This window comes from Cervus elaphus, chromosome 26 (assembly GCF_910594005.1).
Source record: "Cervus elaphus chromosome 26, mCerEla1.1, whole genome shotgun sequence".
Classification (NCBI taxonomy): Eukaryota; Metazoa; Chordata; class Mammalia; order Artiodactyla; family Cervidae; genus Cervus; species Cervus elaphus.
In genome coordinates this window covers 27851523-27878022 of record NC_057840.1, presented here as the reverse complement: position 1 = coordinate 27878022, position 26500 = coordinate 27851523, and the positions used below count along the sequence as shown (strand labels likewise).

At 38.2% G+C, this 26500-nt stretch overlaps 1 protein-coding gene across 16 annotated transcripts in view; it reads left to right on the top strand.

Annotated features, from left to right (window-relative positions):
- The window catches only part of PLAGL1 (PLAG1 like zinc finger 1), an 88181-nt gene that overhangs the window by 18232 nt on the left and 43449 nt on the right, over positions 1-26500 (top strand). For 7 of the 16 annotated variants that reach the window (XM_043888046.1, XM_043888053.1, XM_043888048.1 and 4 more), the window contains exons 1-3: positions 14133-14330; positions 18623-18692; positions 25687-25731. The gene's annotated coding sequence lies outside the window, so the exon portion shown is untranslated. Of the gene's footprint in view, positions 1-13508; positions 13670-14129; positions 14331-18622; positions 18693-25686; positions 25732-26500 lie in introns of those variants that run through there. The other 9 variants (XM_043888057.1, XM_043888049.1, XM_043888055.1 and 6 more) reach the window with 4 other exon arrangements.

The following is a 26500-nucleotide window of genomic DNA, read 5'->3' as shown; positions in this document are numbered from 1 at the left end:
GGATTTTCCCGATACAGGGATCGAACCTGCCTCTCTGAAGGTCTCCTGCATTGGCGGGCAGGTTCTTCACCACGAACGCCACCTGGGAAGCCCACTGCAGTGTTACCGTTTATTCCCCCCTTCCATACTGTACACTTTTAAAAATTAATTCATTTTAAAATTGAAGTATAATTGCCTTACAGTGTTGTGTTTCTGCGGTACAACAACATGGATCAGCTCTATGTATCATGTATCCTCACCCTCTTGGACCTCCATCCAGCCCTCCTCCCACCCCCGTCCAACCCTCCCCACCATCACGGGGCAATGAGCTGAGCTCTCTGTGTGACGCTGCAGCTTCCCTCTGCTAGCTGCGTTACACACGGTAGTGTACACGTGTCAATGCTACCCTCTCAATCCATCCCACCCTCTCCTTCCTCGCTCTGTGTATCCACAAGTCCATTCCCTATGTCCACATCTCTCTCCCCGCCCTTCTAAATAGGTTCATCAGTACCACTTTTCTAGATTCCATGTATGTGTGTTAATATATTTATTTTTCTCTTTCTGACTTGCTTTACTCTGTATGACAGACTCCAGGTTCATCCACGTCACTATAAACGACTCAGTTCCATTCCATACTGTACACTCTGGAAGAAAGTCGCCGTGTGTGGGCTTCCCAGGTGGTGCCGTGGTGAAGAACCCGCCTGCCAACGTATTAGACACAGGTTCGATCCCTGGGTTGGGAAAAATCCCCTGGAGAAGGAAATGGCAACCCATTCCAGTATTCTTGCCTGGAAAAAGCCCATGGACAGAGGAGTCTGGCTGGCTACAGTCCAAGGGGTCGCAAAGAGTCGGACACAACTGAGCATGCAGGTGTGTGGCCCACACCTAAGCAGGGGGTTGGGGGGTATGCTCTACCTTCTTGAGGGCAGAGTGGCTACACAGATTGTTTGGGATTCTCCTGCACAGAATCTGCTTATTCTCCCTCATGTACTTACTTATTTATATCAGTATGGGGTCATACCGATGTACATGGATGTTTATTTTATATGTTGGCTTGTAATTCAACACAGTGTGAATTATTTTGTTTGTTCAAATGATCCCAGTGTTGGTTATTGGGAACTGTCTTAGGTTGACTCCTGTGTCCCTTTGAGATATCGCCATCCTCATTTTGTTTTTAGCACTTCCCTACTTACTGGCAGTACAAGATGCCCTGGGTTTATCTTGTTTACTCCCTATCCCAGGCCTAGAATCAGCAGCTTCTCAAAGTGGGCCAATTCCTTTTATCGGAGGATGTCACTAGGAAAGAGAGATCTAAGCGCTGGGTGTGTTCTTGGCTTTGGTGTGTCACTGCATCTGGGTCTTCTCAGAGATAGGCTATATGAACCTGCGTATTAAACATATCTCTAACTATTTCAATATCCATCTGTATCTTTGTGAAGCTAAACATGAGCTTATAATGATATCTCTGACTCTAATCCAGTATGACATGGCTTATTCTCTCCTTCCCCTCTTTCTCATCAACACTGGGAGAAACTTGGTTCCCACAGCCCACCATCTGTTTACCAGCTTTTCATTCCAGCGTATGATCTCAGAACTTTTAATTTGTTGTTGTTCAGTCGCTAACTTATGTCTGATTCTTGGCAACTCCATGGACTCTAGCCCGCTAGGCTCCTCTGTCCGTGGGATTTCCCAGGCAACAGTATTGGAGTGGGTTGCCATTTACTTCTCCAGAGGATCTTCCCAATCCAGGGATCGAACCCATGTCTCTTGCTTGACAGGCAAATTCTTTACCAGTGAGCCTCTAGGGAAGTCCTTTTAGTTTGTACCCCATGGGAAACAACTTTACCAACTGGAGTTCAATGTTTATGTGCAGTTCCTTTTGTCTTTAGTCCTCTTCAAAGTCACTTAGGTCCTCACCCTTTTTCTCCAACCCCCTTCAGCGAATTTATGCCGTACATTAGTAGTAGATTCTTTTCACAGTCTGCATTCCATTCTGGGACTGCTTGACCTCCTGGTTGATTATTTTTTAAGTTTGCATACATTAAGGCTTACTTTTTAATGCCACATAATTTTATGGGTTTTATCAAATGCATAGTGTTACGTATCCACGACTACATTACTATCCAGAGTAGCTTCACTGTCCTTCTCTGCTTTACTGAGTCAGTACTCTGCCCTCCCCAAACTGGTGAATTCAATCTGGTTTTCATCTTTACAGTGTTCCCTTTTTTTCAGAATATTATATGAGTGCAATCATAACAGTAGGTAGTCTTTTGAAACTGGATCCTTTTATTTAGCAATATGAGGTAAGAGTCTTCTATGTTGTTGCATGACTTAGTAGCTCATTCCTTTTGACTGTTGAATAATATTCCATACTGTGAATGCATCATACTTTATCCATTCATCTGCTGAAGGATATCTTGCTCCCAGTTTTTGGTGATTGTGAATGAAGTTGCTATAAACTTTCATCTCCATTTTTTTTGGCAGCTATAAATTTTCCCATCAGTTGGGTAAATACCAAAGAGGACAGTGGCTGGATGCTATGGTATGTCTATACTTAGTTTTGTAATAAACTGTCAAACTGTCTTCTAAAGTGGCCGTGCCATTCTGCATTCCCACTAGCAATGATGGATTCTTGCTCTGCAACCTTGTCAGAATTTGGTGTTGTCAGGTTTTTGGATTTTAGCTGTTCCAATAAATGAGCAGTCGCATCTTATCTTCATTTGCATTTCCCTAATGACAAATGGGCTTCCTAGGTGGTGCTAGTGGTAAAGAACCTGCCTGCCAATGCAGGAGATGCGGGTTTGATCCCTGGATTGGAAAGATCCTCTGCAGAAGGAAATGGCAACCCACTCTGGTATTCTTGCCTGGAGAATCCCATGGACAGAGGAGCCTGGTGAGGTTGCAAAGAGATAGACACAACTGAAGCAACTTAGCAGCCACAATGACCAGTGATGCTGAGCACCGTTTCATAGGCTTAGATGCCCTCTGTGTATCTCCTTCAGTGAAGGAGATCTTTTGCCCATCTTTTTAATTTACTGGTGTTCTTGTTTAGTTTTAAGTACTCTTTTTATATATCTGAGTATAAGTCACTTATTAGCTATGTGATTTGCATATGTTTTCTCATAGTCTGTGTCTTGTCCTGGGACTGTGCATTTTTACAAAGTTCTCTGGGTGATTCTGAATCTCTAGTCCAAAGCCCCAGCTCTGATTAAAATAGGAGAGCTGGATCACCTCTTCAGCTCCCTTCACCCCTTCCTTTGCATTTCTCATTAGTCAGCCTCTCTGGGCCTTGATGGCCTCATTCGTAGAATATTAAGTTACCTTTGGGAGAGTAGGTATCTTTCAGTTTTCAGTTCTATGATTCCGTGATCACCTGACCTTTTGAAACCCTCCTGGAATGCTACCAGTATACAGTTAGATCTCCTTACCTTTCTAATTGCTTTCACAAAGGAAAAGACCTGCCTGATCTAGACATTGAGAGTCTTTTATTTCATTGTGGAATTTTATTACTCCCACTGCCTAAAACTCAACTGTTATGGTGGCATACCAGAGTGAAATAAATCTGTCAGTAACTTTAAAATTACAATAGGACAAAAATCTACTGGATCATGTCTCAAAGGTACTGCTCACAGAAATGGCCTCCATGTTTACCATGTATTATAAACTTTGTACACTTGTAGGCAGGTGAGAAAACAATTTGGCAGTTTAGAATTTCTCTCTATCCTTCCTCCACATAGCTAGTCCATCATTAAAAAGCAGACCCTATTTCTCTGAAAGTTGGGTTTTCTTTTCCTGCAAATATGTCTCCTGAAAGGCAGAACAGAGAAACTGCAAGTTATTAGACTCACAGAGAGGAAGCATACAGTATCTTGAAGGTTATCTATAGATGGAATACTTTCAGGTATTAATTAAACCTTAGAACAGTAACACAGAAAGTATAGTAATAGTTGCTAAAATTTCCTAACAAAATTGAACTTGTGGAGGCTCTTACCCCATCACGTGGTGTTATTTTAAATGTGGGATGTGGAGAACCCTGTTCAACTTCAATATTAGCTCAGTGCATTATAAACTTCAACCTCAGAGTCAGAAAGCCTTGTTACTCATTTAGTTTCTGTCCCTGGCCTCTGCCACTATGCCCATGTTGTCTTATCTTAATGATTTTGTGGGAGTAGCATAGCACAGACTCTGGAATTAGAGAGTTTTGAACTTCATTACTTATTAGCTGAGAGATTTTTGGCAAGTTCCTTCGCCTCCCTAAACTGTTTCCTCATGTGTATTATAATAATAACAGTGCCTACTTGAATTGCTGTGTCAAAGAAACTAATATAACCTACAGGGTGTTTGGTGCAGTGCCTGGCGTACATTTGCTGCTGCTACTGCTGGCTTCCATGAAGTTACCTAGGTATTGTACTTTGAGTGAGAAGATCAGAAGGCCAAAGACATTTCAGGAACCTGTGGAAGAGACGATATTTTAAATTATCTGGCAAAATCACCCTTCCCTTCTGAAGAGACTCAGAAATAATGGTGAGAGCATTAGCAGAAAAGCCCGGAGAGAAGGATACCACTGACACTGATGGAAAGGGTCATGCCAAGCAGGAAGGACTGGGGAGCTGCACCAGAGGCTGCAGAGAGATCCCAGACAACAGGCTTGCCATTGGCTTAGGAGTACAGAAGGGCGTCAGTGGAGGGAAAGGATAGGAGGCAAGGATTGCTGACAGGTGGGCATTCAAAAGTGAGGCATGAAGGATGCTAAAAAGGTAGAGAGCCCATGTGGAAGCTATCCTCAAGAAGCTTGAAGGGGAAATGGGATTATAAAATGTGTCCAGAGGAGATCTGGGATCTGAGTTTTAATTTTTTTGTAAGTTGGGTTAAATTTTAAGAAGTTTGGAGAGGAGATAGAGCAAATGGAGAGTTAAAAATGGGAGTTTGAGGAGATACAGAGTGCTGACTAATTGAAGACTTTTTTTTTAAAAGACAAGTGATATTGACAAGCTTATAGGTAGTAGGAAGGCAAGGAAGGGGAGAGTTTGTGCTTGATAATCTCAGATTTCCAGGAAGTAGGAAAACGGTGGTGGGGGGGATTTTGAGACAGTTTGCAGAGGGGGATGAAAGGTTAGACAAGCTACCCATCAAATGAGATTGAGCTGATCAGGCAATATCCATCTTCATGAATGTCTTCATTTGTGGGAGTTTTCCCAGTATTTCTCAACAGAATATGGGCATATCACAATCAGGTGGTTGAATCTGGCCTTGTGTTTTTAATAATTTTTTGTGGTTTTAAAGCTTTTCAAAGTTAAAAAAAAAAAGTGAATTCCCCCTATACCCTTGGCATGGATTCACCAATTGTTAACATTTTTCCACATTTGCTTTATCACTTTCATATATAATAATTATGTTGCTGAACTGTTTGAGAGTTAGACTTTATGACTGCCTAATCTTAAACACTCCAGCATTTATCTTCTAGGAACAATGACATTCTTCATAACCACATAACAATGATTACACTCAAGAAGTTTAACATATTCACAGTACAGTTATTCAATGAATAGTCCATATCTAGGTTTCTTCAAATATCTTTATAACTTAAAAAAATCCAGAATTTTTAGATCCAAGTGTTGCATTCAGTGTAGTGTTTTTCATCTCATTTAATCTGGAAAAGTTTTTAAGCCTTACTCTGTCTTTCATAACATTGATTTTTTGAAGCATACAGTCTAGTCGTTTATTTTTGAAGATCCATCAATTTTGGTTTGTCTGTTTTTCTCATTGCAAAACTTGGGTCTTGTGTTTTTAACAAGAATACTATGTAAGTGATGTGTTCTTACCCAGTGTGTTTCATCAAGAGGCCCACTCAGCTTGTTCTATTATTGGTGATACTAAATTTGATAACTTGAGTTGGTATCTGTTAGGTTCCTTTGCTGAAAAGTTACTGTTTTTACCCTTTAAATGAAGAAGTAATTTGTAGAGAGAGAGACGCTTGGAAACTATGTAGACTATGGAAATATCCTGTTTTTAAATTTTTACTCACTAGGTAAAGGTATAGGAGTTTATGGGTTAAAGCAGAAGCTTAGGAGTCACTTTGGGGACATTCTGGGAGGAGAAGGAAAATATATCTTCTGATGATGCTGTTGTTTAGTTGCAAAGTCGTGTCCGACTCTCTTGAGACACCATGAATTGAAGGCTGCCGGTCTCCTCTATCTGTGGGATTTCCCAGGCAAAAATATTGGAGTGAGTTGCCATTTCCTTCCTCAGGGGATCTTCCCCACCCAGAGCCTAAACTTGCATCTCCTGCATTGGCAGGTGATTCTTTACCACTGAGCCACCTGGGAAGCACATGTAATTACTGGTGAAGTTCAAGGACTAAGAGTTCAAGGGATCAGACTGCTAATTCTGAAAAGGAAAATTTTAAATAAGATGGAGAGTAAAGAATATGATGAAGCAGTTATGCAATTAATGCAAGGCAGTTCATTGTTGTAATCTTTAAGTGTTTTTTAAAAGTTTTAATGAAAAGTATATGATAGATTTAAAGTGAAATAAATATATGGGCCCCCAGTTCAGTCTTTTGATGTTCAGTAATTCTCCTCTTTTAATCCTCTTCCTTTATGGGTCTCTGAGTCTGCATCTTTCTCAGTTCAGTTTATCCGGTTATTATCCAGATAATAAATAACTTTCTGGTTCCCTCTAGGGTGGAGATGGCATGTTTTTCTGACTACAGAGGGACCGGTCACCCAGTTGCTCTGTATGCAAAGTAAAAACATTCAACCAACACTTTCCTGACAGCCTCATATCTTGACTTATTCTCTGGCATTGCTGTGTGTCCAGCCCCTGGGGGGGCCCTTCTCCATTCCTAAGTCTGTTATTGCTGTTACATTTGCTTTTGGTCTTTCAAAATCCATTGAACTCTCTCCAAGACAGCTCATGTCTCTCCTCTGATGTCCTTGTTTTCAAGGAGGTCTGGAAAAGAGATAAGATAAATAGATAGAGCCATCACCCCCATATTCTTTTACTTTAAAATTAGTGGTTAGTACTCGTCAATTATGAAAAGCCTCTACCACCTTCCCTATTTCTTGTGTCATCTTGCTTATTGCTGTTGAATTCTGTGATGCAATTTTAATTATAGTAAAGAGAAAAACAGAATAACTATCAATATTTGGTATTTGTATACTGCTTTTATTTCTTTGCTCCCAAGGCCAGCCTTTGGTCATTCATTGTCAGCTTTCTTTTTTTTTTTTTTTCATGCCACAAGAAACAGGAATGAAAATTGATGCCATGGATTCTACTTTAAATCACTTCTGACCAGTTCCGGTTGCTTATTAATAAAAGGTGAAAGTTTGGGGCTGTATCTTCATTTGATGTTGTATTTTCATTTCATTTTAAAATTCACTGAATTTTCCTACTTATAACTTTAAAATTCATATCCACATTTTGTATAACTTGAATTATATCGGTACATTTTTCTATAGAAATAGAAATCACATAGCTGCTTAAATCAGTGGGGCATCCTTACTAAGTTCTTTGAGAGCCACAACTAGCCATATTCTTCTATCTCATGTACCGTCTTGGTCTTTGGTATGTAGCTAAGAACCATGATTAATTTGTTGCTCTGTCCAGCATGTATGTAACACAAAATCTTTGCCACATAATGTAAAAAATATGGACATTTATCAGACATTGCCTTGTGAGCATCCTGTGCTCATCAATTACCAGTCAGTTGAAGAAAGAAATGGACATGAGTCAGTGTGGCTCTGGGAAATATAAAAAGATGTTCTCATGGAGGCCTGTTTAAGGAAGTGATACCTGGTTGGAGAAGTCACTGCAAATATCGACAAGAGTAGGGAAGGGGGAAGAAATCCCATGAGCCAAGAGTTACAGTCTCTCAAAAAAGAGAAGTGACTTAAAGGTTTAGAGGGAGTAGCATATGGCCAGGGAGAGGTTGTCTGGCCAGAAGCCATGGGCCTCAGAAGAACTATGTTTATATGGATTTGAGGGTTATATTTCATTTAGAGAAAATTAAATCTAGCAGCACCTATTGAATATTTGTTAAGTTGAATTTACTAGAAGATAAAGTTGTTATGATTTAAATGTTAAACATAATGCAAACTGTGTAATGAAAGAACAATGGATTAGGAGTCAGAGGATTTGAGTTTCATCTCTGTCGTCTAAATCCTCCAGGTGAGAAAATGAATTGAAAAAGTACAAGGCAGTACTAATGAAAAAGTCAGCAAAAGCAGGTGATTTCTAATTCAAACTGCTATGGATGAAGAGAAAAACAGTCTCCTATAATTTCTTTTCTCCCCATTCCATTCAAGGAAGAATAGGAACGTTTCTTTTAAACTTTGCTGAGTTCAATGTACATCTATAACAAAATCCAGCTATTTTAAGTGTATCATTTGGGGAGGTATGATTGATATATATATATATAAATATATATATATATATATATTCAGGTAATAATCTTACTGATCAAGATATAGAACATTCCTATCCTACAAAGTTCTTTCATGTTCCTCCTCCATCCACTCTGGGAAACCATTGGTCTGCTTTTTGTTACTCTGTTAGACTTTCTACCTAAAATTTCATATAAATGGAATCATATAGTATGTATATCTTTTATATGTGTAGCTTCTTTTACTCAGCATAATTTTTTTTTTTAGATTTACTTATGAGGTTATCATCTGTTTGCTCATTTTCCTACTGCCATTGGGGTTGTCTTCAGTTTGGGGCTAACACAAATATTTGTGTATAAGTCTGTGTAGACATATTATTAATTCTCTTGGATAAATACCTAGAAATAGGATTGCAGGGTCAAGTAGTAAATGCATGTTTAACATTAAATGAAACTCAAACAGTTTTCCAGAGTGGTTGTACCGTTTTATATTCCCACCAACAATGTCTGAGAATTCTAGTTTTCTCGCTTATTGGCAGCACTTGATATTGTTAGTCTTCTAAGCTTTAGCCATTCCAGTTGGTATGTATGATATTTCACAATGGTTTTAATTTACACTAGTCATGGAGGAAATGATGTCAAGTATCATTTATGTGCTAATTGGCCATTTGTATATCTTCTTTGGTGAAGTGTGTTTTTAAGTCTGGAGCCAGTGATAAAAACCCACCTGCCAATGCAGGGGACATAAGAGAGACAGTTTCGATCCCTGGGTTGGGAAATCCCCTGGAGGAGGGCATGGCAACCCACTCCAGTATTCTTGCCTAGAGAATCCCATGAGCAGAGGAGCTCCCATAGGGTTGCAAAGAGTCGGCCATGACTAAAGCGACTTGCATGTATGCCCAGTTTTATTACATTGTTTATCTTTGTATTGTAAGAGTTCTTCAAATACTCTAAGTTCTGTATGATGTTAAGTGTAAGTTTTTTTCTCCATACAGATAACCAGTTCCCATATCATTTCTCTTTTTACAGAGGAATTATGTTGTATCTCTGTCCAAAATCAATAGACCATATACGTATAGGTCTATTTCTGGACTCAATGTATGGTTCCATTTATCCTTATGCCATCCAGACTTAATTATTGTAGCTTTGTAGTAGGCCTTAAAATCAGGTAGTGTTAAGTCTTCCAACTTTATTCTGCTTTTTCATTTTCACTCTTGTAGGTTCATTCCCATGTAAAGTTTAAAGTCAGCTTGTCAATTTCCACAACAAAGGTACTGTGATTTTGCATATTATAAGAGGGTTGAAAGATGAATTCTCAAAATAGATATCTATATCCTAATCCTGGAAGCTGTGAATGTTACCTTATTTGGGGGAAAAATAGGAGGGTGTCTTTGCAGATGTAATAATTTAAAGATCCTGAGATGAAGAGAGATCATCCTGGCTTATTCATGTGCATCCTACATCCACTGATAAGTATTCTTATAAGATAGACACACACGGGATAAAACACAGGACACTCACAGAGGAGAAGGCAATGCGAAAACAGATGCACAGGCTGGAGTGATGTGGCCAGAAGCCAAGGAAGCCAGAGAATGCCAGCTGCTACCAAAATCTGGAAGAGGCGAGGGACGGATTCACATCTAGAGCCACTAGAGGGAGTGAAGCCTCGTTGACACCATGATTTCGGACTTCTGGCCTCCAGCACTGTGAGAGAATCCATTTCTCATTTTAGCCACAAATTTGTGATAGTTTATTGTAGCACCCATAGGAAACAAATACATCTATTATCAGGTTGAGGAACTTTCCTTCCTTTTCTGAGCTTTTTTTTTGCCCCACAAGAATGGGTTTTGGATTTTTTCAAATACCTTTTCTGCATCAATTGAAAAATATTTTTTCCTGTTGTTTTGTTACTGTGGTCATGATCTATATAGACTCTCTGCTCTCATGACATTAATTGTAGTATGATCAAAGCTGTTACCCCAGTAACACCTATTTGTGAAAGTGTTGGGTATTGACACGCTGTTTCGAACTGTAAATATATCAGCATAGATCTTTTAGCTTTATGTTTGCTAAAGACATTTTAGGAAGTCATTGAAGAATCAGAATAAAACTGTATCTCAAAATACTTAGAGACAAATGGTGATTGTAAGATTTATCCTGAATAGTTCTCTATAAAAGGGACCACACTGGCGACCCACTGGTTCAGTTTGGCCTTGAGATAAATTTAGTTAGCTTCCATAGTGCTTCCAAAATTAAGGAATTTGATATTGAAATACTATATATCATGGTTGAAAATGGCATACATTTGGTAATGCTGGCCTGAGCTGGTATACGCTTTGTATAAGCATCTGTCCCTTATATAAAAAATGTTCTTTTTACTTTAACATAGTCTCGCTCTTTTTTGTTTTAAACTTCATATCGATTTGAGTTGACAGCCTTTGCTCTAGAAGTTTTCTTGGGGCACATTGTAATGCCAAGGCATGTGTCATTCAGGGAAAACCTAGAGAAAAGGAGGGTATCACAGTTGCCAGCTCACAATATTCATGTTCAAAGAGAACTTTGTGGAAATAACCAAAAGAGAAAAAAGGATTTTTCATATATTTCATTACTAACAAGAGAGACAAGCTGATCAACTGACTTGGGGATAGAGATGGGACAAAGAAGCACTAAAATAAATAAATAAAAACCCTAGACCACACAAAGAAAAGAAAGCAAAAAACAAAACAAAATCCCTCACCTATAGCAACCAAAGAAAGAAGTACAAACTTATGATGTAAAATGTGAGGAGTGATGGCAAAGCAAAGATACCAAATACTCTGTGATAGATGTGTGGTGTCTCTCCTTCCACTCCCCGGCAAGACATACTGAGGAAAAAGATGATCAAAGTCTGAGAATCTTCACAGACATCCTCCAATTGGGAAAGTGGCATCCTTGTGACAAAACATCAGGGAAACTTTACAGACCACTGTTGGATCTTGCCCAAAGCAAGAAAGTTTGCCACCCTCTGGAGTACTGTGCTGAATTGGGCAAATGAATTGATGCTTATAGACATGGAATATTCCCTTAAGTGGCTTGAAAATGGGCTGGTGAGGACTTAAAGGAGCCTCAGAAGTGATGTCTGACTTTCCCACAGAAGGCTCTGTATTCACCTTCAATCTGAGTTCTGCAGTCCCCTGTCTTCCTGAGACCCTCAGGTCCCAGAAATGATGGATAGAAATAACGCTCAGCCCTAAAACTGAAGCTCTGGATAGGGAAGACAAACACATCTCAGGTGAAGAGGAAAGTGAACCAGGAATTCACTCTGTTAGTGCAAACACAAGGTCTGTTGTTAACTTTTAAGGATAAGCAAGATAAAAGATATGACATGGCTATTATGTAAACATGTTCTAAATGGGAAGCAAGGGAAATAGTGTGCAGACTGGAAGAAAACACAACCAAGGAACAGAAATTTATATTCCTTATATACGTTTGACTCACCAGAGAAAAAGAGTATGATTTCATGAAGTAGCTCAAGGATAAGACAAGAATGTGATGAAAAAGGAAATTGCATAACTAAGAAAATCAATTTTTCAAAAGAACATGATTTTAAAATCCAACAAGCTAGAAAAACCAAAGACCAGAATTGTTTAGAGAATCAGAATGAATGCAAATCAAAAGATGGATATAGAAAATAAAAATCAAATATAAGACTAATGGGTGACTCTGAAGTAGAAAAGCCAACTAATGAAAGATAAATTTATTCTGATATATAATATGAATGGGATACTACACTAAGAATGAAATCCATAAGTTGAAAGATCATACTATATATTGGGGGGAAATTGATACAGAAAAGTTGACACTAAGATATAGCCCAATTAAGGATATACAGCTGCTTTAATGATGAATTCTTTTCTTTATCCAAGCAGAAAAATCAAATCACTTCCGAGGGAAAATCGCACAGGATTCAGCTCTTTCCACAGAAATCTATAATGTCAAAAATCAGTGAAGTATCTTCTCTTCAACCACCCTCTGTTTTTTTCAGTCTTTTAACTTCATTGAGGATTTCAATGGTTAAGTCTCTTGGTAAATGTCACATTGCACTTGAGAATATGTGAATTATTTTCAAATATCTTTTGATACTGATTTCTAACATGATTCCACAGTGATAAGAGAATAGACTCTGTATGATTTCAATATCTTTAAGCCATGAGATTTTTGTACCTTGTTTTCTGTTCCTGGATATGTTCCAGTGTCTTCTGGTTTAGAGTCTATGGGAATAGAATTTATATCTTGTTGCTGTGTGAAAATTATATAAATCTTAATTATGTTGAATTGGTTCATAGTGCTTTTCAGGTCTACTGTATCCTCCTACTTTTCTATCTTTTCGTTCTATTAATTTTTGAGAGTTTGATATTAAAACGCCAACTAAAAATCTTAATTTATCTGCTTAAAAATGATTATAATATATTGTGGAACTATATGTAACTTTGTTCCTGTATTTTCCAAGTCTCCTATGAATGTGTTATCATACTTTCCTAATTAAAAAAATCAGTGAAGCAATTGCCTTCTTTTTCTGCTAGGTTTTGAAGAGAGGTGTGAATCCAAAATATTTACCCTACTCTGAATTTTTGGTTTGTTTGTTTGTTTAATGTGTAGAGATAAACAGATAAAACATTAAAGTACTCTATAAGTGCTCCTTAAGAAAACAGCTTGAAAAAAGAGAGCAGTCCCTCAAGAAATAAAATAATTCAGGAACGGATATGTTAGGATGAACACGGAATTCATTTAAATATAGACTTAAAAGTGAACATCTGGAAGAAGAAGATGGTCGAGCACTTGTAAATGTGCTGAGTGCTTAAAGCCGAAAGTAACACAAGCGATGGAAATCCGGAGACTGCGGAGAAGATGGATAGACGTGGACGATGTTGTTAACATATTTCGGAGCTACCAGAGTCTGAAATACGTAGTGAACCGCCTCTCTTAAGTCGTTTTACTTAATGCTTATAGGCCTCTTTTAGCAATGTGTATCTTGCAGGGAAGAAAGCAACCGCTGGAGGTTAGCTTGTTTCTCCAATCCAAAGACCATTTTTAAATGACTTCAAGTACACCCAGTATGATTCCATAACTGTAAAATAATTTCCTTCTAATCTTTTCTGTGCCTTAGAGTCTCCAGCTGTGAGACCGGGAGGAGGCGTATTTCTCTGCCGGGAGGGGGGTCGTGAGGCCTCCGTGTGTTTACCTGTGAAGTGCTTAGCACACTGCCTGAGTCAAGACGAGTGGGCACAGTTAGGCTGCCATGATTTCCACGCGGCACGGGGAGAAGGGGTAAGTCTGGCCTCTGGCAGCCTATTCTCCTAGCATCTGTCGTGTTTCTCGTTTCTGATTTGGCTCCGGGCAGTTCATCCTGGTGGTGACTTGAGTGAACCATCCCCGCTACGGTGTGGGGCTCCGGGCTGGTTCGAGTCTACCTGCGCCAGCTCTGCACCTGGGCGACCTTGGCTTAGCCCCACACAGATGACTCCATCGGCCAGGCGTCTGGGCGCCGGTCCTCTTCCTCCGCCCAGGCCGCCGACCCCCTGGCTCCCCAGCGGGGCCTCCTCCTGCCACGTGACGCCCCCGCCAGGGGCCCCAGCGCCCTCCTCGCGGCCGCGCCGTTCCGGCTCCCGGGCTCCGCCTGTGCGCGGCCTCCTCGGCGCAGCCATCCTCGCGGCCGCGGAGGGCGGCAAAAGCCCACGGCATCTGCCATTTGTCATTCAGCCTGTCGGTACCGCCCCAAGCCTTGATTTAAGCCCGGGTGGGGCGGACTCTGGCCTCACTCTCCTGGAGAGCGGACAGACGGACGGGCGGACGGGGCGGCTCTCCTTGCAGCCGCTCGGACCGCGGGGCCTTGGCACACGGGGCGCTTCCCCAGGTCGCAGTCATGGCCGCGGAGGCGGCACGCCCGAGCTGCCGCGCTTGAGTTCCGGGGGGCTCCGGACCCCGCAGGGTAGGTGGCGGGGAGGCTCGCAGCCGCGCTCGGGGCGAGTTGAGAGGGGGAGCCGAGGGGCCGCGGCCGGCCTGGGGCGGCGGGGCGGCAACCTGGCCGCAGAACCGGCACCGCGCCGGGCTCCGTGCCGCGCGCCAGAGGGTGTGCCGGTGCCGCCGCGCCGCGTCCGTGCGGGGGTCCGGGTCCGCGGGACCCAGCGCGAAACTCTGACAAATTGTCTCCGGGCAAGCCAGCTCGGCTCCGACAACGACTTCTTCCCCCACCCCGGGGTTCTTCATGCCACTTTTTGAAACGCTCGCGTGTAGTTGATCTGCGGTAAATAGATTCGGTTTTTGAAACCTTGCTAAAAGGCTGGGGTGGGGTGGGGTTGGGGCGGCGGGGCAGAAAGTCTGTTCAAAGTAATACTGTGACTGCCTACACATGAAATGTTTGCGTTTACATCCATGATGGAAAATGTGATTCGATTCATGCTTTTAGACCTATGGACCCTATCAGGTAGGCACCGAAGACGATTCTAAAATGCGGGCTCTTGAAAATTTCCTAGATTAGGATAACTGATGGTGTAACTTTGGTTATTTACGCTCAGCATCAAACTTTCAGGGCAGAGCCGGGGATTTTTACTTCTTAATACATATACTCCTGTAATTTTGATTCCTTTTTTTTTTTTTTTCCCTTCTTCTTCTTCAACAAATGTGTTACTTTTATGTTTTAGGAAACCAATAAAAATTAAAAATAGAAACACTCAGCGTAGGTCCTCCTTCTTCCAGGAATCCTTCTCTAACCCCTCCCTCCCCAGGCAGGATCGGAGGCCCCTCCTGTGAGCTTTCTGGGGCCTCACTGAGGTCCTGGTCCCTTCTGTCCTCCCCCTACCCCCTCCCGTGTGTTAACCCATCAGTCTCGCTCGGAGCCCGGTGGCTACTTAGCACATGGTAAGTGATTAATACTGTTTAACGACCAAAGGAAAAGATAAAACGAGCTGATGTTTCACAGTTTTAGCCCTGAAATTATAGAGTGGTAAATTAGATAAGAACGTTTACTTAAAGTTAAGGATCTAGAAAAGTTGACAACATCCGATGTCCGGGCTACACGTCCCAGCAGTTCCACTCCTAGGTATTTAGCCTGTAGACGTGATGTTTTTCCAAGATTGAAACCCATTTAGTGGGTCATGAAACCAATTAAGTGGCGAGTGATCGGAATTTATAAAACGCGAACTAACAGAGAATAGAAAATAATCAGAATGTGTCTCAGGTCATAGGGTATTTGCTTCATGAAACTTTTTTTTTTTTCTTCTCTCTGTTTTATACACACACAGATGTGTGTCATGATGTAAAACGTCATTCCTTAGGATGAGTCATGGTCGAAAAAGTTTGAAAGCCACTGCCCTAGATAAATTTTCATACATATACACAAGCAGACGTGTACAAGAAGGTTGGCTATGGTGGTGTTTGTAAAACTCAGAAGCTGGAAGCAACCTCCCTGTTCATCTGAAGGGGGAATATAAATTATACTCCAGTCATAAAATGGAACCCACCCGGTTCAGTGGTGAATGAAGTAGTTTTGTGTCTTAGCACAAATGCGTCTTAATAACGTTGAGAGAAAAAAAAAAATTGCTGAAGAAGACTGTATGATATCATCTATGTGAAATTCAGAACCTGGTGAAATAAAGGTGTGGTTTGGGGGTGCATATGTAGACATTAAAAACTGTATAGAAAAATTGTAAAGCAATTAACAGCATAAAAATCAAGTTAGTGGTCATCTCTTAGGGGTGAATGTGAAGGAACACACTATGAGGTTTTGGCTGGGGGCAGGTTTTGAGACGCTGAAAATGCTATATCTCCTGACCTCGGCAGTAGTTACGTTGGTGTTTGCTTTATAACTCTTCGTTAAATGCTACATATAATGTCTGTAAGTTAAATTTTCCTGAAAGTATATTAAAACATGGGCTTCACAAAATGAAGAAACCTGAAGCTTCCCAGCTTTCCTGTAAAGAAGTCCTGACCAGGGAGAGGTACTTAGGGAATTTAAACAATATTAATAATATTTTATTTCATAAACTGTGGATACATCAGTGTTCATTAAATTCTTTATATGTTTTATATCTTTAATAATTTGTTAGTATTTAGAAGAAAATAAAAATCATTCACAGATAATACTGTGAACATTTTAGTGTGCTTTCTAAAAAGCAACTTTTATGTATTTTTACAAACTTGAAGTTATAATTTATATAGTAATGAAAGCTAAAATCAAATTCTTTATACAAAAAAGTTGAATACTGAAAAGCATTTGAAAATGTAACGTCTTCTACAAGGAGTTTAAAATGCTAACATGCTGTTTGTTATATTTACTTCAACAATTTTCAGTTCCTCAGTCACTCTAGGCCACATTTCAAGTGCTCAGTAACTACATGTGACTAGTGGCTCTTATATTTTATTATGCTGTATTACTTTATATTATGCTGTATTATATAACAGAACATTTCCATCACTGCAGAAATTTCTGTTGGAAAACAGTTCAAGATACAGGTCCTTTGGTTGCATAAACTGCAGGCAATTTCTTTGTGCTTTTGTGTCTTAAGATGTTCTTTGTTATTAAGGAAATACATGTTGAAAATTTTTTCTAAAAGTTTTAAAGTTTGCATTTTTCACATTTCTTTAATTTATCTGGTAAGTATATGTATACATAAATGAACATATTTATGTTATGAGGTCAAGATTAATTTGTTTGCTTTTTCCATGCGCAGTACCAATGGTTTACGGTGCCGCCTCTCTCATATACATATTTCCAGAAATACTTGGGCTCATTTCTGGATTCTCTGGTCATTTATTTGTCTCTTCTTGCAAAGACTACAGATTTTTTCCTTACTTTTGTCTTATGTGTAGTATATTTTTTCAGTTCTAAGAATTAAAAACGTTTTTCATTATTTTTTTTCTTTTTCCTATGAGATTTTTAGAAGTATTTTCAATTTTCAAAAGTGGAAAGTTTTGTGAGTTATCCTTTTGTTATTGATTTTTTTAAAGCTTGCAGTGTAGTCAGCAAATTAGGGTTCTGTGCTACCAGTTCTTTGAAATTTAAGAATTGTTTTATGGCCTCACGGGTTAGCTTTTCAACAGCTCCTTGAATGATTGAGAAGAATATATATTCACAGACTTTTGGGGCAAGGTAGGTATATAAGTAAATGAACACACACGTATATATGTCTTAGATCAGGCATAAAAATTGTAATGTTTAAATCTTTTTTAATCTTGCTAATTTTTGGCTTAATTACTGAGATAGGTATAATAAAAATGTCACAATGAAATAATGAATTTTCTTGGTTTCTTTTTGTAATTCTGTCAACTTTGCTTTATAAAAGTTGGACATACATACAAGTTACGTGCATACAAAAAGAGTGCGTACTGCTTTTTCTTCTCTGTGTATTGGATCTTTTGTCATTCTGTAGTGGGGTTCTAGGCCTCCTCACCCAAATGCCTGTTACCTTAAGATCCATTTTGTTTTATAATATCCTAGTCACACCTCTCTCTTAGTTAGCATTTGCTTAGAATATCTCTTTCATAGGTAAAACCTGATAGTTTTTTCTAATCCACTCTGACAATCTGTCCTTTAACTGGATCCTCAGTCCAGTTGAATTTAATATAGTAACTGATGCACTTAAGATGAAAGTTAGCATTATCTTTTGTGGTTCTTTTTGTCCTGTCTTTTTTTTTTCCCCTCTTCTATGCTACCTTTTGGATTTTTTTTCTATTCCATTTTCTTCCCTCTCCACTAGTATGAAAATAACATATTTTATTTATTTAGTGGTGTCATTCAAAATTTTAATGTACCAACTTAATCTGAAGTTTATAAATTTTTTTCCTTTTACAAATAATTCAAGAAGCATAAGTTGCCTTGATAAGCATTTAATCTCCCAGCTTAAATGTTGTTGTCTTCCAGAGTTTAGTTCCATCTTGATTTTTTTTCTCCTATAAATTTGACATCACTTTTTTTTTCATGATTTGTCATTCCTTCTTGCACCTCAGATCTTTCTCTTCTTCCTAAAATATATATTTTAGAAGCTTGTTTATTAAGGGACAGTTGATGGCAAACTTTATCTGAAAATGGCTTTATTTTGCATTCATTTTTGAATGATAGTTTTGTTAGACATACATTTCCCGGCCAGCAGTATCTTTCTCAGCCCTTTGAAGGTGACATTCCAGTGACTTCTACTTTCAGTGTTACAGTTAGTTCAAATAACTGTTATTTGTTGGTAATTTGTTTGTTTTGCCTGATTTTAAGATCTCTTTTGTTCTCTACAGCTTTGTGACAGAACGTGTCTCGGTGTGGACCTTTCATTGATCCTGGATTGATTGTGTTCCTGTCTCTAAGGTTTGTTTTTCATCACTTCTTGAAAATTTTACCTTTTTTGTCTTTCAGTATTGCTTTTCTCCATTTTTTCCCATTCTTTCCTTTAAGAACTCCAATTAGACTTCTATTAGACTTTGTCATTCTGTCATCCATCTCTTTTTATATAGCTTTTATATATTATACATTTTTGTTCATGTTGAATTCTAGGTAATTTCTTCAGATCTGCTTTCTGAACTTTGTCTAATTTTTTTTTCTTCTTCAAATTGAGCTGTAATTTACAAACAATGATGACATAAGAATAAAGTATATGGCTTGCATGTAAAAGTTGCATGAGCCAGCTCCAACCCGTAATATATTTTCATATATGATATTTTGTTGAACATAGCCATGTCCATTGAGCAGAGTTGGGTAGTTATAACAGAGACCATATCGCCCACAAAGCTTAGCCTATATTTTATATGACCCTTTGCAGAGAAAGTTTGGTGATTCCTCTTCTATAATATTGCATATACTACAATTTATTTACCTTTTTTCTTGTTGATAAGCATAGGAGTTGTTTTCAGATTTCAGCCATTATAAATAAAATTGCCATAGATGTTCTTGAAACTGCCATTGGTGAATATATATACTCTTATCCCTTGGATATGTACCAGGGAGCTGAATTGATGGTCTTTGGGTAAGTTGGTTGCATTTCCAAGAATAATAATAATGTTGAACATCCTTTTATATCTTTTTTGGCCATTCCGATTTCTTTTATGAAGTATCTATGTAAGTCTTTTGCCCACTTATTTTAATTAGGTTATCTTTTGTTAGTGATTTTTAACTCCTTATGTGTTTTGAATAGGAAACCTTTATCAGGTACATGTTTGCATATATTTTCTACCTGTCTTATTCCCTTAATAGTGCCTTTGGATGAGCAGATCTGTTTTTTTGAAGTCCAGTCTGTCAGTGTTTTTTGGGGAGTGGGAGGGTAGAAGATTAGTGCTTTTTTTGTACCCTGTCCACAGAATTTTCTTCCACCTTCATTGTTGCCCTCCATCAAGATCCTGAAGACATTTGCTGATTGTTTCCTGTAGAAGCTTTATACTTCTAGTCCTCACTGTTGGATCTTGCTAAATTCACTTTTCAGTTCTGATAGTTTGTAGATGCTTTTTATCCCCCTTATTTCTTAGCTCTGCCATATAGTATGCAGAATCTTAATGCCCTGACCAGGGATAGAATCCATGCCCCCTGCAGTGAAAGCTCAGAGTCTTAACACTGAACCACCAGGGAAGTCCTAGTTTGTAGATTGTTGCAAATTTTCTAAATGTACCATCATGTCGTCTGTTAAAAAAAAAAAGTTTAAATTTGTCTTTCTAATCTCTGTTCCTTTTTAAAAAAATATTTTTCTTGCCTTATTGCACTGGCTAGAAACATTGGAACAGACTTAAAGAAAAGTGTTAGAAATGGACATCCTTGCTTTTTCCTAATCCTAGAGGAGAATATCTCTCTTTTAAGGATGATGTTTACTGGACATTCTCTTGTAGATATTCTTTACCAAAGTAAGAAATTTTTTATTTCTAGTTTACTGAAATTTGTTTTCACAAATGTGTATCAAAATTTTAAAACCCTTTTTATTATGAAATAATTTTAGATTTACAGAAAAGTTGTAAAAATAGTGTAGAGTGTTCCTGTATATGCATCACCTAGCTTCCTCTAATGTTAACAGTTTACATAGCCATGATGCATTTACCAAAATTAAGCATTTAATGTTGACACAATACTATTAATTATAGACGTTATTCATATTTTTCCAGTTTTTCCACCAGTCTGTTCCAGGATATAATCCATGTACCACATTACCAGGATATAATCCATATACATTACATTTAGTTGCCATGTCTCCCTAATCTACTCTAATCCATGACAGGTTTTGAGTCTTTTCTTGTATTTCATTACCTTGCCATTTTTGAAGAGTACTGGTCAAGTATTTTGTACAGGGTTCATCAGTTTGGGTTTGTTTGATGTTTTCTCACAATTAGACTGAGGTTATGGACTTCAAAGGAAGCATACCAAAGAAATATTGTATCCTTATTGCATCACATCCGAGGGCACATGACACCCATATCAACACGTTAATCTTGAACACATACTTTAAGTAGCATCTCCCAGGCTTCTCCATTGTAACATTTCTGTTTTTCATCTTTTACACTCTTTCTGTTAGAAGCAATTTAACATTCAAGGGAAGGAGAAGGTAAACTATCAAATGATTTGTGAGTATATATTAAAACTTCCACAATAATTAATAAATACATTGAGGGATTTATTTTGAGATTGTGTAAATGCCCTGTTTCTCTTTAAAAGCTTTGTCCACTGTTTTAGTATTTAACTGACCTTACCTGTAGCAGTTATTATTGTGGTATTCTAGTGGTGATTTTCCATTTCTTTTATTCTTTCTATTTTTATTGGAATTCTGACTCAGGAGCCAGACTGCCTGAGTTCGGTTCCTAGTTCTTCTCTTTCTTTGCTGTACAGTTTAATATTGAACAATTACTTACCCTCCCTTCCCTATCATGTGTAATAACCACTGGGGTCATTCCCTTGGGATTTTCTTTCAGTACATCCGAGGGCTTCAGGAAAAAAATAGGTTCTTGACTTCTTAACCTGACAGTGGTCATTTATTTAGTTCCAAGTTGCTTTTCTAGCCTTATAGTCTTGCTCCTCAGATTTAGACCAGTGACACAACTGATATTAACTGCTCATTAAAATCTGAAGTCACTGCACTGTATATGAGGCAATGCTTTATCTTTGTGCAGTTTCCTCGGCCTTCAGTGAATTTTCTGAAAAATTTCAGGCTCTATTCAGAGAATACTCACTCCACAATCCTACTAGCTAGATAGGAACCCTGTAATTTGTAATCCATAGCTCTTGTTAAATTCTTCCCTTTCATCATTAATCTTTATATCTCAACGTCACTTCCAGTTGGTCAGGTTCTTAGAGATAGGGTTCTTGTACCTGCCGTGATACTTACATACAAAGAGCTATTGCTAAATAGCTACCACTGTTAAATGCCTACTATAATTGTGCTACAGTTTTGCAAAGTAAGTATTATTGTCTCAGTTTTAAATTGAGAAGAAACTCAGTATCAAAGAGATTAAGAAACTTGTCCAACAACAGTATAGTTAGTAAGTGGCAAAACTGGTTTGTCTGATTCAAAAGTTATTGCTATTTCTTCTATGGCATCCCACCTTGATACTAAAAATAAATAGTTAAGTAAAATTATTAAGCAGATGTGTTTTTTTTTATAAAACACAACATTGAAATTGCTTCACTTACATTAACAGTATGCTTCTTTTTCTGCTGAGGTATGAAATACATGGATAGGGGAAGCATATAAAGTGTGTCAATCTTAATAATACAGCTTGATGATTTTTTAAAATATATATCACCTGTATAATCACTGCATGAAGATAGACAATATTACATCCATCCAGAAAGAGAAAATTCTCTCACCTCCTAGCCAGTACCTCCCCTAGAAGTAACACTCTTGATTTCCATCACTGTAGATTAGTTTTGTCTGTTTTTGAACTTTAGGGGTAACCAAGTAGTATGTACTTCTTCGTGAGTGACTTCTTGTTACCATGTAACAGGAGCAACTAAGAGACTCAGATTTAACCAACATGAAGGGCAGTCAGCTTGGGGTGCAGAATCCGGGTAATGAGGTCAAATGTTAGCTCTACTGCTTAATAAACTGTCTGATACTGGAAAAGTTTTTATTCTTTCTGAGCCAAAATTCTCTTACTCATATAAAAGGGATAAAACCACCTATTCTCAGATTGTTGTGACCAATGTAATATACACTAAGTGGCGTACACTGAACATATTCACAGGTTAAGCAAAGACTTTTTCTCAATTAAAGTGATGAAATGCAATGGGGTATTTCAAGGAATAAATCAGAGATTTAATACAGGGAAGGTGACATGAGGAAGGAAAGAGGTGGGAGTCCCTGGACGATAAAGACCTTAGTCTAATATCCTGTAAAGGGTGCTTTGGGGCAGCCCTGGGCTCTTGCTTATCTCCAGGGGAAGGTAAGTATCTTTACTATCTCAACTTAATAATCTCTCTTGAGCTTCAGTGTCCTGATTTTTTAAATGAGGATAATAAGAATTGGCTTTGGTGACCTTGATAAGGATCCTTTGATAGAGTGGTGGAGATAAGAGCCAAGATGGAATGGGTTGGAAAGTGAACGGGAGGTGAGGAAATGGGGATTACCGGTTTTCAATTCTTTTCCGTTAAGTTGATCTGAGAAAGTTAGTTTGGAAACCCAGTGGAAGCTAGAAGGCAATGCAAGGTCAGTGAAAATTTTGTTTATTAAATACCAGAGCATGATTGTATGTTGGCAAAAAGCACCTCTAGTAGAAATGGAGAGGATAATCATGGAGAGGAAGCTTTGGATGGAGAGCTGGGATTGGTCTTTGTGCTAGGAAGGGTAATTTGTAGATTTAGCATTGGGAAGATAAGATGCTCTATCCAGTACTTTTTCCTTTTCTCTCTCAGTGAAGCATGATGTAGGGATGTTAGCAGAGAGAGCTGTATCTACAAGTGTGGGAAATGAGATTTCATTTGGAAGGTAGTAGCAAAAGTGGGAAATAATAAGACGTGGGGAATGTTCTGGAGGCTGTGGAACTCAGCTGAGTCTGAATTGACAGAATTAGAGTGATGTCACTCTCTCTAGCTGTGAGACCCCACTTCTCCTGCAGTAGCCTTTCCACTGTGTTGTTTTGCTGCCTTTTTAATATTACCTGAGCACTCTCCAGTTTCACTGAGCTGCCTACTGTGGCTGTCTAAGTTAAGTCAAGTTATCCATAATTATTTGGTTAGCTCTCTGATTACTAAGTTGTATAGGGTTCGAGTAGTCTACCCAGCTTTCTCCCCCAGCTCTTGTTTTTGGTGTGAGATTTTGTAGAGAGAGAGGTCTTTCAGAAATGACTAAATTGTCTTCATGTATATAAAAGGTCATTACAATGGACCAAATGTTTATATCCACTCAAAATTTATATGTTGAATTTCTAACACCCAATGTGGGGATATTTGAAGATGGGGCTTTGGGAGGTATTTAGATCATGAGGGGTTGAGCCTTCATGAGTGGGATTAGTACCCTTATGAGAAGAGGCCAGAGAACTAGCCAGCTTTTTTTTTTCTTCTGCCATGTGAGACTATAAGAAGTCATCAGTCTGCAACCTTGAATAGGATTATTACCTGAAAAGGACACTGGCATTGTTCTCAAACTCACATAGAACATTTATCAAGATAGACCACATTTGGGGCCATAAAACCCGTCTTAACAAAGTTAATAGAAATCACATGGTGTCTGCTCTCAGACCATAATGAAATTACAATAGAAATAATAGACATCTGGAAAATCCTCAAAACACATGGAGATTAAATAACATACATATAAATAACACATATGTCAAAGGAAAAAGTCTCAAGGGGCATTTTAAAATATTGTAAACTAAATGAAAATACAACTTATCAAAATGTGTTGGTTGCAGAGAAAGCAGTGCTTAGAAGGAAATGGATATGTTAGGAAAGAAGAACCATTAATCTGTGTTCCCACCTTAAAAAACTAGACAAAAGCAAACTAAATCTAAAGTAAGCAGAAGAAAAGAATAAGAATTAAAGCAGAAAAATCAATGAAATTGAGAATAGGATGTCAATAGAAAAAAATCAGTGACATCAAAATTGGTTTTGTTTGAGAGATCAGTAAAATTGATGTCTCTAATGAGACTAAGAAGAGGGAGGATACAGATGACTAATATCAGAAATGAAGGGACATCACTTCAGATCCCTTGGACATTAAAAGGATAATAAAGGAATACAGTGAACTACTCAGTGCCCACAGATTTGATAGCCTAGATGCAATGGACCAACTCTTTAAAGAGAAACGGTCTGCCAAAACACAGAAGAAGAAATAGATAATTGAAGATGATTTCTCAATTAAATAATTCAAATAAATAATTACCTTCCAAAACAGAAAGCACCAGGCTCAGGTGGTTTTACTGGTGAATTCTTCCAAACATTTAAGGAAGAAATTATGCCACTTCTCTATGATTACTTTCAAAAGATAGAAGCAGAGGGAATACTTTTTAACTCGTTCTGTGAGGCTAGCATTACCCTACTACCAAAACCAATAAACAATTACAGCAACATTGTAGGATACAAATTCATTATACAAAAGCCAGTTGCTTTTCTGTATACTAGCAATAGACAAATAGAATTTGAAATTAAAAACACCTTTGCATCATTTTTACCGTGAACCTAGAACTGCTGTAAAAAATACTTTAAATATTGAAATTGTGGAATCTTTGAATGCAGACCCTACTTTAGCTTACCTTTTACCTTTTGATTTTTGAAATGAATAGTGTATGTTAAGGTAACGAGGAAAAAAACATCTCTCCAGAGAATTTGTTCCTTAAACTGAAACTTATTCTTTAATGCAGAAGGAATTCTTTATTTATGATTTGACATTATAACTACATAGTAGACTCAACACACAATGAGTGAAATGATTATTCACAAATGAATGTTATTTTATTGTTAGGGACAGAGGGAGGTTGTGGGAAAAAAGACAGGTGTGCTTATGAAAGGATGACCCAAGAGAAACTTGTGTTGATGAACTGTTCAGTGTCTAGGCTGTAGAGGGGGGGGGTCACTGATCTCACAGGTGATAAAATGCTATAGAACTAAATACACTACAAATAGGTAAAGTGAGTCTGGGGAAATCTCAAGAGACCAGTATATTGTATAATACATATATACACACACACATATTGATTGTGACACAGTACTTTAGTTTTGTGAAATGTTACCCCTTGAGAAACTGAGTAAAGGACACTTAAGATCTCTCTTAAAACTTCATGTGAAAAAAAAAAAAAAACTTCATGTGGAATTTGCAGTTATCTCAGTAAAGGTACAATTTAAAATGTGCACACAACTACTATATAGAACTAATAATTTTTATTTTTGTTTCTAGGTTTTTCCCTGCCTAATTGAGGGAACATAGTCGTCATTGGCTTTTGTAAGTTGGTATTTTAATTTTTTCTGTTCTTCACCTCCAACCTTTTATAGTTTCTAATTACATGAAAATATTTTTCTAGAGAACTTTTAGAGGAAAACTTTTTTTTATTATTGGTTTGTATTTTAAGGATGGTTTCACTTTTCCTGATACTGTTAGGTGATAATTGTTTTGAGAAAGTTTGAATTACACATCTTGGGCTAGGGCCATCTGTTTCTTTGGAGTGACTTCCTATCAGGGTTATGATTAGCAGGAGCAAAGTGCCATCCGTGGATCTGAGGTTGTACATACATCCATCCTGTTGGGCATCACAGTCTTCATATCATTGTGGCAGATGGTAAGAGGGGCACAGCACCCCAGGAGAAAGCCACTAATGTGAATGGTTTGACTAATGAGGTATAACAAATTCTATTTCATTTATCTGTGAAAATCTGTCCAATAGATGAAATGAATGGAGAATTGCAGATTGGGAGAATTTAGCTTTATTCTCATTTTATCATTTGGAGTAGCTGTATTTCTGTTCGATAACTTTTTCTTTGTAGCACATGGAAGAAAAACAGGAAGATCTCCTGTTTCATGGTAGTTTTATTTTTTTTTTTTAATTCAGTGAAATCTCAACATTCGAAATAGATTCAAATAAATATTTTTAACCTGGGAAATGAATTATTCCCTCTATCACTGAAAACATTTACAGTATTAAATGGCTAATACTGTCTACTTCAGCCAAACTTTCTTCATTAGTTTTCCTCGTCTCAGTATATGGCAACTACAT